The 13,851-nt window shown below is 47.5% G+C and overlaps 1 protein-coding gene across 4 annotated transcripts in view; it reads left to right on the top strand.

Annotated features, from left to right (window-relative positions):
• TRAF3 (TNF receptor associated factor 3) overlaps positions 1–13,851 on the top strand; it is a 114,144-nt gene that overhangs the window by 14,279 nt on the left and 86,014 nt on the right. Inside the window, exon 1 of one of the 4 annotated variants that reach the window (XM_044231734.1) lies at positions 3,283–3,416. The exons of the other annotated variants lie outside the window; for them this stretch is intronic. The gene's annotated coding sequence lies outside the window, so the exon portion shown is untranslated. Of the gene's footprint in view, positions 1–3,282; positions 3,417–13,851 lie in introns of those variants that run through there. 4 annotated transcript variants of the gene reach the window in all.

Below are 13,851 nucleotides of genomic sequence, written 5' to 3'. Positions count from 1 at the left end.
TCAGGGAGTCGTGGGAGTTCCTGAATCCTCTCCTGTCATGCCCGAGGTCAAGAGCCTGTGGTCTAGACGGTCTGAGGATTTTTACAGCAGTGAAGTTTCATGCACACACATGCCCATTTCTCGTTCAGCCCTTTTACTGATTCCGTAAGCCTGCTGACCTTTGGCATATCATCAAGGAGAAAATAATTGCTCTGTGCAGGTCTTTGGGGCACTGCTTTTGATACTACTTGCCTTTTTCACTCACCATCACCTTCAAGATTCTCTACACCATAATGTGGTGGCTGTGGCCTAGAGGTGACCCGCATCGGGGCTGAGGAAGGGTAATGAAACTGCAGGACTGGGAAGGGCGGTAACCCAGGCAGGAGGATGGGGGCAGGAGGGCGGCGGCATTTCCCAGAGCCAGTCATGTGCCCTGGCTCCTCTGCTCTGGTTCATATGAACAAGGAGTTTCCTTATGTTAAGATGCTTGCTTTTCGTTTTGTTTTAGGGTTGTTGGGAACTGCATCGGATTTTAGTCACTTTTGCTTGGAGTGGAATATATAAGGTATAGTTTAACCTGAAACAGCTGTCTGTGAGGCCTGCCCACTGAGGTCCCAATTCTGCATGTGATAAAAGGCTCTTAAAGCATTAATAGTCTTTTTTTTTTTTCTTTAAGATTTTTATTTATTAGAGAGAGAAAGCACAGAGGGAGAAATAGGCTCCCCACAGAGCAGGGAGCCTGATAACAGGGCTCCATCCCAGGACCGGGAGATCAGGACTTGAGCTGGAGGCAGATGCTTCACGGGCTGAGCACCCAGGGACCCAGAGCTTTGACATTCTATTCTTCTAAGTCTAACACTATGCATGTAAAAGTTTCTAGAATATATAGAATGGTGGAAAGTGTGGAAGAGTGTTTGGTGCCGGAGAGGTTGTGTGAAGGAGCTGGGAGTCTTGCCGTGGTGGAGGGACGAGATCTGAGTGGGATTCAGGATCCCACAGGCTAGGCCCCACCATCTTCGTGCTCCTGGCAAGCTGTTCAGCCTTTGAAACATCTACCGTATGCTTTCACGGTAGATGGGGACAGTGGTGCCGTGGTCGTTGTGAAAATAAAATAACAAGCTTTTAAAAATTCACCAGAAAAAAAAAGGTATTTAAACTTTAAGGAACTTGCATTTTTTCAGCCTGGAAAAGAGAAGATAGAGACTGTGTCCACCAAACATTCAGTGTTTTAGCATGTATTTATCTACTGTGTGCCTGGCTAGGTTTGGGTGGTCAGTGTACTTCAGCGTGCTTCTGTTAAGTATATAAGGAAAAACAACATTTAAATGAAAACTGATCAAATTCGGTTTAATGGCATAAACTTTTATAGAGACTTCACAGGTGCTGGTCATGTTATGTATATATGCATGTGGAATACTAAGTGAGACACTGTGTGTTTTCAAGAAATTAAGGCTGCCCACTTCAATCTAGAACATTATGCTTTATGAAAGAGGCTTGTGTTGACCAGCACAGGCTGTCCTCTGACAAAATACCAGGGGCCGGGGGCTTGCACAACAGGAGTTTATTCCTCACTGTTCTGGAGGCTCAAGGCCTAAGAGTGAGGTGCCGGCCCAGTCAGTTACTGGTTGCCGGCTCTGCTCCTGGCTGGCAGATGGCCCCCGTCTGACTGTGTCCTCACGTGGTGGGGAGAGACGGGAAGCAAGCTCTCCTCTATCTCTTCTCATCAGAGCCCTTAATTACCTGTCCGATGCCATCACAGCAGGAGTTAGAGCGCCACTGTGTAAATTCTGAGGGGCCGCACACAGTACGTACATAGTAGTCTGCCTGCAATCCCCCCAAATTCATGTCCTCCTCACATGCAAAATACATTCATTCTATCCCAGCAGCCCCCGAAACCTTAACATAACCTCTGAAATCCAAAGTCTCATAAATCTCATCTAAATCAGTTGTGCGTGAGCTTCGAGGTATGTCTGGTCTTGAGGCAGAATTCCTCTCCAGCTGTGAACCTGTGAAACCAGTGAGTTAGGAGCGTCTACAGTGTAATGGGGCAGGCACAGGAGAGCCGTTCCCTTGCTGAACAGGAGCAATAGGAGAGACAAGAGGGTGGCTGGTCCCAAGCATGTCCACACTTAGCCAGGCCAGTTCTGTTAGATCTTCAGGCTTGAGAAAAACTTCTTCGGTTTGATTCTCTGCTTCCTTGACCCTTTGGGGTGGAGGTCTCACCTCTTCTGGGTTGGGGGTTGTAGCCTTAAGGCTCTAGGAGGCTACTGGCTGGCCTGTTGAAATCTACGCGATGACCATCCACCTTGGAAACTGAGTTAGCAAGCTAGCATACAGGTCCGAATGGGACTCTTGGATTTCCATGAGGACTGTTACCAAATGAGCCTCTGCAGAGAATTGACAGTAGGGATTTGCTGGGCTGGAGCACATACGTGTCATTCCAGAAGTGACCCGAGACTGGGTGTGGAAGAGGTTGGCTAATTCAGAATTTTGGAAGCAAAATTTGAGTTCAGGTGGCGTTAGGGGCAGATTTGCATTGTGGACGGCCTGTTCCCAGTCTTCTTTGCATGCGTGTGTTCAGTAGAAGTGCAGACCCCTGTGGGGGAGCAAGCTGCTGACCACTAATGCCCCTTTCAGTCTTAGGACTCAGTGAGCGTAATTTAAAATCCACAACTTGATTTGTGTGTGCAGATCCCACTCTCTTCACGGGTTGATACCACAGTGTACCTCCGCATAAGAACGAGAAGTTCCTTTGCATAGTCTTCTGCTGAATACTTGTCTCTGTGAGCTGGCAGGCAGCAGTCCCTCCGAGTTTTGCACTTTTGTGGTTGTCCTGTAAGACTTTGCCTTTAGTGTGCTTTGTCTAAGATTTCAGTGGTTTCAAGGGAGGAGAAAAATGCTTATGACCGCGGAGCCTGGGATAGCTGGGGTATTCCGTCCGTGAGGGATTTAGTAACAGTTCCTGGTCAGGACTGAAAGCCTCCCGGACTCCTCTGGGGAACACAGGGCCTCTGGTGGAAGTCCTGACCGGGCTCGCAGGCTACCTTCGCAAGAGTCTTAGTTTATCAGTGATTTCTTTTTCCTAAAGGTTTCATGTCAGTGATTCTGAATCCTGGCTGGACATTAGAATTATTAGAAAGAACCACAAAAGCTGGGGGCCCCACTTCAGATGATTTCAATCAGTTAAGACCTCAGAAATCAGATTTAATGGCTATCTTTGAGAAGTCCGGAGGGGATGCAGACACTGAGCCGGGCCTGAGAGCCTGTGGTTGAGTCGAAGGAACACATTTCTTTCTCCCACAGGGGGTGAGCCATCAGCAGCACCTTTCCAGGTGCCTCGGAAATGCAGGACACCCCGTCCCGCCCCTCCAGAACTGCTGGTTCCCAGTCTGTGCCCTGATGGAGTTTCCAGGGTTTCCTGATGGCCATGCTCACAGGTATGAAGTCCTGAACAGGCTTTGGTCCAGAGAAGCAGGGTCCCAACCCTGCCTCTCCTCCTCAGTTTGTGTCAACTTGAGCAAGTTACTAGACCTTCCTGAGCCTCAGGTCCCTGTGTATGAGATGAGGACAGTAAGGCAGGCCTCAGTTCCCTGGCCATAGCCTCTGGAATGGAATGACACTGTCATGTATTTGGTGCCAAGCCTGAGCTGAGCTGAAGTGAGGTTACATATAATCTCCGTTCCACTTACTCTGAATATTCCTGTATCTTACTGCAGACTGTTGGAATTAATGGGTTTTCTGTGGGCACTGTCCCGGATGTCACTGGCGGCGTCATGTAAGTTATAATATACACACATAGGGTTTCCTTTCTAAAACCCAAAAAATATCTATACTCTGAAGCACCTCTGGCTTTGGTTTTGGGTGAGAAACTGTGGAGCTGAGGAGGTTCAGCTGATAGGTGGTCGCAGGGGGTGAGTGTGAATCGTATTAGCATGTCTGTCCCTACACCGAACTCTGGCAGTAACAGGTGTCCGACGAACGCAGCTATTAATGCTCCTTTACTTCCTCCGTTCGTGTGTTTATGCTTTCCCCATCTGGTTTCTTTATTTTCCAGTACCTTTATATTTGGCATGCCAGACTTTATTCTTCAGATAATTCAATATTTTCCATAAATCGTAAGTAAATTGAATCTGCAGGTGGGTGTCCGTCATCCACTCCGCATGTGTCTGGGCTGGACGTCGTGGCAGTGTGTGTATGACATGGTCCCTGCTGACCAAGAGCTTAGAAATTAGTCCTAGAAAGGGAAAATGTGGAAGGCTTTTTTTTTTTTTTTAATGATTTTATTTATTTATTTGACAGAGACACAGCGAGAGAGGGATCACAAGCAGGGGCAGTGGGAGTGGGAGAGAGAGAAGCAAGCTTCCTGCTGAGCAGGGAGCCCGACTCTGGGCTCGATTCCAGGACCCTGGGATCATGACCTGAGCTGAAGGCAGACGCTTAATGACTGAGCCCCCCAGGCATCCTGAAAGGTTCTTAAAAAATAATATTCAGTAACATTGCAGGCCAAGAGGCCTGGCCTCCTGGCAAGCTTCCACAAAGGAGGTGGGATTCGTGAGGGCTTAAAGGACCCTTATGCCTTAGAGTGAAAGGCGCTCGGAAGGGTAGCGCTTCTCCTTTCAGCCCGTCGGCACAGCCTCGGGGCAGTGCGGTGTGGTGGCTGAGGGTGTGGGCCCCACAGGCTAGCTCTGGCCCTCTCACAGCCTTGTGGCTCAGGGCAGTCTCTGACCTCTGTCAGCCTCTCTTCTGACACTTCTAAGTGTGTGATGACCACTATGTGTATGGAAGAAACGTGCACAGATGGCATTCTTTTTTTTTTTTAATTTTTAAAATTTTTTAATAAACATATAATGTATTTTTATCCTCAGGGGTACAGGTCTGTGAATCGCCAGGTTTACACACTTCACAGCACTCACCATAGCACATACCCTCCCCAATGTCCATAACCCCACCCCCCTCTTGACCCCCCTCCCCGCAGCAACCCCCCAGTTTTGTGAGATTAAGAGTCTCTTATGGTTTGTCTCCCTCCCGATCCCAACTTGTTTCATTTATTCTTTTCCTACCCCCCAAATCCCCCACATTGCATCTCCACTTCCTTGTATCAAGGAGATCATATAATTGTCTTTCTCCGATTGACTTATTTCGCTAAGCTTAATACCCTCTAGTTCCATCCACATCATCACACATAGCAAGATTTCATTTCTTTTGATGGCTGCATAGTATTCCGTTGTGTATATATACCACACCTTCTTTATCCATTCATCTGTTGATGGACATCTAGGTTCTCTCCATAGTTGGCTATTGTGGACATTGCTGCTATAAACATTCGGGTGCACGTGCCCCTTTGGAGCACGAGGTTTGTAACACAGATAGCATTCTTGACTTGGAGGAGTGACCCTATGAAGTCGGCTAAACATTTGGACATTTTTACTTACGTACCTTTATAAACAGCTCCCACTCCCCCTTCTCTTGTACTTACTTTACTCTGTGGAGACCTAGAATCTTGGGTTCTCTGCTCTTCTTTGGTGCACAGTAGTGGACAGTCCTCAGCAGTCCCCAGCTTCCCGCTGGGAGGCCCCCTAGTGACGGAAGAGTGGTCGTGTGACTTGTACCCTCTGCAGGGCCGGGGTGTAGCATTCTGAAGCAGCCTGTTCGTAACACATGGTTTCTGTAGTCCGTTTTATCTGAAATTGGTAAAAATTTTACATTCTGTTATATAATACATGTTCTAATGTTACAAACCTCTGAACGTCCTTGTTTATCAAAAGTGACCTTCGGGCTGAGATAATGTGCCACTTGTTCACTTGCTGTCCTGGCGCCCGTGCATGCTCCGACACTCTGAGAAGCCCGAGAAGGGATCCGGAGCAGAGTCCACATGGAAACCCATGTCTTGAACACCTCCATGGCTTGTCTGCGGAGCTAGTTCTGGCCCGCAGAGTTCATTTGCTCCCCATGTACGTTTGGTGCCTTTTGGTTTAGATCATTTTGGTAATTGGCACTAGTTTTGATCTTACTTTCAAACATTTTGATCTGGAGCCCGTCGCTGCTGGTCCCATCGAGGGGCCCTGGAGGGCTGGGACTCGTGGGATGCTTGCTCCGGGTGTGAGTGCTCTGCCCCGGGAGGAAACAGTGACGACCTCCAAAGCTCTGTGGTGCAGGGATGAGGGAATCTGACACTACACATGTCTCACGCCAGACTCGCTAGCTTGCTTGCAGACAGCGGTGTGACAGAAGCAGCGACAGGAGAGAATGCCGGGATGAGGCCAGACCGCTCCCAGTCCCTGTGTTCTAGGGTGCTGGAAGCCTGCACCTTTGAACAGGGGTTTGGCCCTGGACAGCAGACAGGCCCTCCTCAGGGACATTTTGGGGCCTGCAGCTATGACTGCCAGAGGTTTCTGTCGGCCCCTCCCCCAGCTAGCGTGCAGGGGTGCTGAGGACGCACCAGGGTGCACGCGACCACCCCCGTGATGACACCCAGTCTCACACGTGTTAGAGCAGCTCTGCCAGGCCGTGTTTCCCGTGTGTCTTGAGGGGCTCTGGTCAGTACAAGCATTTTACTTGGCGGATCTTCATCCTGTGGAGGTGGGTAGGCTTGGTAATGAGTTCCCCCACGCAGTCAGGCATCACAAGTAGACAGGCCTCGGAGTGGGGGGGAGGTGGGAAGCAGACTCCCTGCCGAGCAGAGAGCCCGATGTGGGGCTCCATCCCAGGACCCTGAGACCATGACTCAAGCTGAAGGTAGAGGCTTAACCCACTGAGCCACCCAGGCACCCCAAGATTCTCACATTTAAACTTAGACTCTTGCTAAAGGAAATGTTAGCATTTCTTGATATCATGGTTCAAAACCCTGCCAGGATGGGGTGTGTGTGTGTGTAAGTACCTGTTTTGCTTTCGGTTTCACTAGGGGATGTTATTTGGGCCAGTTGTTTTTAAGTGAGCATTTCAAACTTAGAATTTGATCCCTGTTTCCTTGGCTGTATTAATAATAGGAAAAGAACACTTGGTCATAGATAATTGTTCTCCCAAGGGACATGTCTAGAAACTTGTTTGTGGGAGTGGAAATGGGGGGGGCTACTGGTATCTGGGGAGAGCAGGCCAGGGATGCTGTAACGTCCTGCAGTTTCCCCCGTGACAAAGAATTACTGGCCCAACAGGGCAGTACTGCTGAGGTTGAGAAACCTGGTGTAGACGGTCAGAGACGTTCTTTCCTTGATTTCCAGGAGATATATGATGATTAAGATTCAATATTTTTGCAAGGTAAGGTGCTTTCTACAAAAATTCAATCTTTAGTCATTACATGAAATCTTAAGGAGTCAAAAAAAATCTTTTAACGTAGTGAGCATGTACTCGAAGTATGTATTACAGTCAGCCGAGGGAACTGGGAGGTCAGAGTGCCCTCAGTGGAAGCCCAGATGTCCGTTAGTCTGTTTGGATAAACTCCCCCTGAGATACCGTAATTTACATTGAAACTTTAGTTAGCAGGATGGGAATTTTTGAGAAGGTACCATTAGAAAAATAAAAGAATTTTCCAGCTGTGGTTCCCAAGTTCCCCAGACTTGTCTTTAACCCATAGCTCTCTTTGAGCTTTAGCCCATGTATTTACTTAAAAGCTGTTGACGAGTCCTCAGTGTGTGCCAGACACCATGCTAAGTGCCAGGGACACAGCAAGAAATGACGTAGGCAGCTTCTCGTCCTCATGAAGCTCATGGAGCCTGTGTGGTTCGGCAGGGCTCGAGGACAGATCGGGATATCCAGGCGCTGCTTCCAGAATAGAGCAGGGTTGGTGGGTAGGGGGTGAATTGAGAGCGGGGCACTTGCGGTGGCTGGTCTTGGAGCTTGCTGGTGAGAGCCTTGCAGGAGGGCGTTTTGTCTACGAACCCCAAGCAGGAGTGACCAGATGCGACTTAGGCTACTTGTTGTTTTCACTTAGATGGCGCCTAACCTGTCCCCAGTGAACTCTGAACCCTGATCCTTTCTACCCATACCCAGTCACTTCAGTGAGAACACTGGGGAGTGCTCCTGGATCCCTGTCCTTGTTTCCCATTCTGTCTGTGGCACTCAGGCCCGTGTCCTGCTTTTCCCCACCTCCCTGGTTCCCAGCCAGGTCCAGGCCTCTTGCCCGTGTCCGTGGCCCCTGACTGGTCTCTCCACTTGTCCCGGGTTACTTCAGGCCTTTCCCCACATAGCTGCCACTGAGATCTTTTAGGAACGTAGGTTCCCCCTGTCCTTCACTGAAAACCCTTTAGTGGCTTCCCACGGCGCTCAGAAAATACAGCATCCCTCCTCTCTAGGCCCTGGACAGCCTTTCCTGACCGAGCTCCAGATGATCTAGCCTCTCTGTGGGCTGCTTCCCAAAAGAACCTGCCTGCTCAAAGGTTGTGTCCACCCTCCTCTGGACTACCCTGGCCTGCCCTGCCTGGGTGTTCATCCCTCTTCCTCTGTGGTGGGGGCGGGGCCGGGGGGAGCTGGAACCTGTCTTCCTGCCCCTGCATGCTGGATTCCCATTGCCCTGTTTCCTGCAGGTGCCCTCAGATGTCCACGCAGTGCCGAACCCTCTTCTGTTGGCCATCTTTAGTTGAGAGATCACTCACCTGGCCGCATGTCACATGGAGGAGGAGTGGGTGATTCACAGGGACCCACCCTCCTTCCCGCAGAGTTGGGGTTTTTGCATAGGGGATTTTTCTGTCAGTTATTTTTTCCTCACCTTTTGGAGTATTAAAAAAGCAGAGGCTGTCGGGTGTGTGTGCGGAGGGGGCAGTGACCACACGTCCCGGGAGTTCTCTGATCCCTGCGGCTGGCTCATACTCCTCCCTGTTTTCAGTACAGAAAGATCGCTAAGTCCTGATTCTGTCAGTAAGCTTTTAAAGTAAAGCACGATGAGCTACTCGGTCTTTCTTACTACAAAACAGGAAATGGACAACCAGTTCCCCAGTCTGGCACAATCACTCCAGCAGGCATGCTGGTGTGCAAGGAAGTCAGGGTGGTACACCTCTGTGCCGGGCTGGGTCTTTAGACAGGCCCTGGGTAAAGTTCAGGTGGACACGGAAGAACACGCACCCCAGGGACTGCCGTGGAATGATAATGTGTTCGTTCAGCTCTATCTTTTGGATGAGCAGGATGTAGGAAGTAGACACAAAGAATCTGTTTGGCCTTGTTCCGTCTTTGCCACAGGCTGACACTGGAGAATTCTTAAGTTTCCACATAGAAAATGAATATGAAAGAAGGCCCATACCAGTCAGGAGTTAGAGGGGTTCCCAGGAGGCTTCTGAGAGAAGGAAGTGCCTACGAAGTTATTTAAGATGATTGGTGGCAGAGAAACTTCTGAATTTGTCTGGCAGGTGGATCCCAGACATAGAGCCATTTTACAAGAAGTAATAAGCTGGAAGCACTGAAAATACATTTTCCTAACAAGGGAAAACACATCCTCATAACAGCTGATTGAAGTTTCTAGAAAAATTTGAGTCCTGGTCTCAATTTTGATTGTTTAGAGCTTGCTGATAAGGTTGTGTGGGTTTTTGTTTTTTTTTGTTTTTGTTTTTGTTTTTTTAAGCTTACATTTCTCCTGGAAATTGAATCTAAACCATGTAAGGATTACTTTTAGGTTCCGTAATAAAATTTTTCACATCATAGAATTTTAAAGACCTGGCCAGGAACAGGTCTTTGAATGAAAACCTCAGTTTGGGGGCACATGGGTGGCTCAGTGGGTTAAAGCCTCTGCCTTCGGCTCAGGTCGTGATCTCAGGGTCCTGGGATCGAGCCCCGCATCGGGTTCTCTGCTAGGCAGGGAGCCTGCTTCCCCCTCTCTCGCTGCCTGCCTCTCTGCCTACTTGTGATCTCTCTCTGTCAAATAAATAAATAAAATCCTAAAAAAGAAAAAGAAAAACAAAATTCAGTTTGGCTTGAAAAGTTCATCTAATAGAAAATAAACCAAGGAGGTTCACCCATTTAACTCCAGTCTTCACGTGTTCAGGAAGCTCCTCAGAAATCTGCTTTACCAAAAACAAATTCTTAGCAACTTGTGATAGAAAATGCTTAAATAAGCAATTTTAAATTTAACATACTGTACTTAAATCAGTTTAAAAGATTCATGGACAAAGCACTTTATATGTATTAGTGTTATATAGTAGGTGACATAGGGCTGAAAGAGATTTTTCTTGCCTGCAGAGAACATGCAGTCTGAGGACGGGCCGGCGTGACGGTGTGAGCCGTCAGGCAAGGAAGAATAGTGCAGAAGGTATCACAGAGGAATGGTATTAGTAGCCACAGTGGAAATAGTGGCAGAAACGTCAGAGAACGGGCTATCAGAAAACAGTGTGGGAGTAATGGTCTCTAAAGCAGAGGTTGGCAAACTACAGGTCTAAAAATGTTTTTTATGTTTTTAATGGATTGTAAAAATAAGCAAAGAAGAAAGTGGAACAGAGACCATCTGGCCCTTTATAGAAGAAAGTTGGCTGACTCTTGGGTTAAGGGGTCAAGAAGTGCTTTACAAAAACTAAAATTTGAAGGGCACCTGGGTGGCTCAGTGGGTTAAAGCCTCTGCCTTCCGCTCAGGTCATGATCCCATGGTCCTGGGATTGAGCCCCACATCGGGCTCCCTGCTCAGCGGGGAGCCTCTCTACTTACTTGTGATCTCTGTCTGTCAAATAAATAAAAATAAAATCCTGGGAAAAAAACCCTAAAATTTGAGGTGGTATATATATATATATTTAAGATATCACCTATTTATTTGACACAGCAAGAGATAGATCACAAGTAGGCAGAGCAGCAGGTAGAGGGAGAGGGAGAAGCACTTAGGTAGCCGAAGGCAGAGGCTTTAACCCACTGAGCTCCCCAGGTGCCCCTTGAGCTGGTATTTTATGGGATAAAAATAACATTTTGATTTTCAGGGCAGCGGGTTGAGGGTGGAGGTATTGCTGCGGGAGGGCCAAAGTGAGGAAGGGCCTGGTGGGGGTGCAAGAGTACTGCCGCGGGGGAGGCTGCGGTGCTCGAGTTTCCTGCAGATGGGATGACAGTCACAGCTCCTCTCTCTCTTTTTGAAAGAATTTATCCGAGAGCACAAGCAGGAGGAGTGGCAGAGAGAGAGGGAGAGGCAGCCCCCCCTTGAGCAGGGAGCCCGGTGCGCAGGGCTCTATCCCAGGACCCTGGGATCATGACCTGAGCTGAAGGCAGGTGCTTAACAACTGAGCCAGTCAGGCGCCCCCATTACAGTCCTCTTAAGTGATCATTCTCAAGTGAGGTGTGAACCATCAAAAACTTCTGAGTTGGAGAATGTCAGTGCCGTAATTAGAGTTGGTGGTGAGACAAGGAGGTAAGTATTCCATTTTTTCTGGGATACGCTCTCCTGAACGATTCTCTACAAGTGGTTGGGTCACTTAACCGGCCACTGCCTCTATGGTACTTGTGTACATGGGTCCAGAATTCCCAGTTTAAGGCTGAAGATTGGTTGATGTGCTTCTCATGCTTATTTACATTTTCTGGGCAGCAGAGAACAGTTGTGAAGTCTCTGTGATCCCGTGAATTGAGGACCTTGAGGGAATCTCTAAAAAGGTAGAAAAATTCTTGCTGAAGTCAGTAATTGTATTTAAGCTGTGAATTTTTGCAGAGAGAGTTTAAAATTCATATACTTTTTCAAAATCAGCCTACCTAGGTGTGGTTATATTCTTTGAGAGGCGAAATGTGGGAAGGGTGCCCTGAAGCCAGTAGACATTCTGGATTCCCAAGAATCGGCACTGACAGAATGTCTCTGAAGACAGAACCTTTACAGTAACCTGTTTCCGAGAAGCGGGTCTCCCAGGAGAACGCTGAGTAACAGTATCCTAAGGATACAGGAGAATGGGTGAAGACAAAGAAAATAAACTCTATTAGCCCCTCACTGTTAACATTGAGTAGTTTTTTAGTCTTTTTTCAGTATATATGTGCTTAGGTCATTTTGTGAGAATCAAGTCCTGTACGATACACACTTTGTCCCTTGTGGTAGGATGAGTTGTGGCCGGTAGTTGAGGAGGACACTGAGAAACTGCGTTCTCAGTGAGAAACTGTGGCCTCCTCGCTCTCATACTGGTTCTTTTCTGAGCAAATGAGGGACACTGTAGTGACCCAGAGTCTCACCAACAGAAAACAAAAACTACTTTTTGCAGAAGTCAGACCCTAGTCTCAGAGTGTGAGGGTGCTGAAGGCCTTCATTCAAACTTCTTGATTCGATTATTGGCATCATCCAAAGTTGTTCAGATGGACTAAGATTGTGAAGAGGGCACTGTTCCGGCCAATAGCAGTTGCCTTTATGAACCGAGTCCTTCCGGAAGGCCCTCTTTGCAGCAGGGTCATCCCTGAGGATTCCTGACCAGTCCCGGGAGGTCAGAGTCTACCCCCCGCCCCAAACCCCTGCCTGGGCCTGTCCATCCAGTCTCCGTCCCCACCTTCCCTGTGAGGGTTGCCATGGTCTCTGGGCACAAGCACACTCTCAGAGGGGCCCTAGTGACTTCCCTTTCCCTGGAGTAGCAGATTGGCCCCCTTGGTATTAGCAAAAACCATGTGGGTCCCTGGGGACTTCACTTCAGAGGACAGTCACCCGCATGACCAGCCCTTGCTTACATTTACCCTCTGGTGATGAGCTTCCCAAGAGCCAGACTGTCGCCGTGCCAGAATTTTAGTGTCCTGGAAGGAGGGGAGAGAGAGTATGTATGTCTTTCATTTGTTTTAAGGGAAAAGCCAATGTGTTTGAATATAGAAATATAGAATATAAAAATATGGAATATAGAGAATGCAAATATTTCCCATTGCTTCACCACTGTTGATATTTTGGTATATATAGTTCTTTAAAATACAAAGACAAAAAAAATAAAAAAAAATAAAATACAAAGACACACCCCTCCTTATTAAAAAAGGAATGCCCATTTGTAACAGGAAAATTGTATTAATAGGCAGAGCCAAAGAGGAGAAATACATAGGAACAAGACAAGGATGCTCATTTTTGCCACTTTTACTGAGCATAGTATTTGAAATCCAAGCCAAATAATAGGCAAGAAAAAGAAAGAAAATGTATCTAGACTGGAAAGGAAGAAGTAAAGCACAGTATCTGCTGACATAAAAATAGAGAAACATAGAAAACCCTATAGAATCCCGTCGAAAGAGTATCAGGACTAATAAACGAATTCAGTAAAGTTGCCTGATAGAAAATCAATGCACAAATTCTGTTGTGTTTCTAGACACTAATAACAAACTCAGAGGAATAAAGAAAATGATGCCATTTGCAGTTGCAACAAAAAGAATGAAATACCTGCAAATGTGTGTTTTTTTAAAGATTTGTTTACTTCTTTTAGAGTGAGAACACGTGAGCATGCGTGCTTGAGAGTGGTGGGGAGGGGCAGTGGGAGACGAAAGAGAATCTTCAGCAGGTTCCACAGCCAGTGCAGAGCCTGACATGGGGCTCCATCTCCAGACCCTGAGATCATGACCTGAGCCAGAATCAAGAGCTGGTGCTTAACTGACAGTGCCCCCAAGGTGGTCCAATACCTAGGAATGTTTAACCAAGAAGGTGGAAAACCTGCATGCTGAAAACTACAAGAGATTTATGAAAGAACTGAAGATGACACAAGTAGAAAGATTAGCATAAATATTGCTAAAATGTCCATAGTATTCAAAGCAATCTGCAGATTTAGTGCATTTCCTATCAAAATTCCAATGACATTTTTCTTCCCTTTTTTTTTTTTAAAGATTTTATTTATTTAACACAGACACAGCGAGAAAGAGAACATAAGCAGGGAGAGTGGGAGAGGGGGAAGCACGCTCCCCACTGAGCATGGAGCCTCACATGGGGCTCTGTCCCAGAACCCTGGGATCACAACCTGAGCCAAAGGCAGTTGCTCAACCAACTGA

The sequence above is a fragment of the Neovison vison genome, chromosome 13, assembly GCF_020171115.1.
Source record: "Neovison vison isolate M4711 chromosome 13, ASM_NN_V1, whole genome shotgun sequence".
Taxonomy (NCBI): Eukaryota; Metazoa; Chordata; class Mammalia; order Carnivora; family Mustelidae; genus Neogale; species Neogale vison.
The sequence above is the reverse complement of the archived record's forward strand: the minus strand, read 5'-3'. Positions and strand labels throughout refer to the sequence as shown.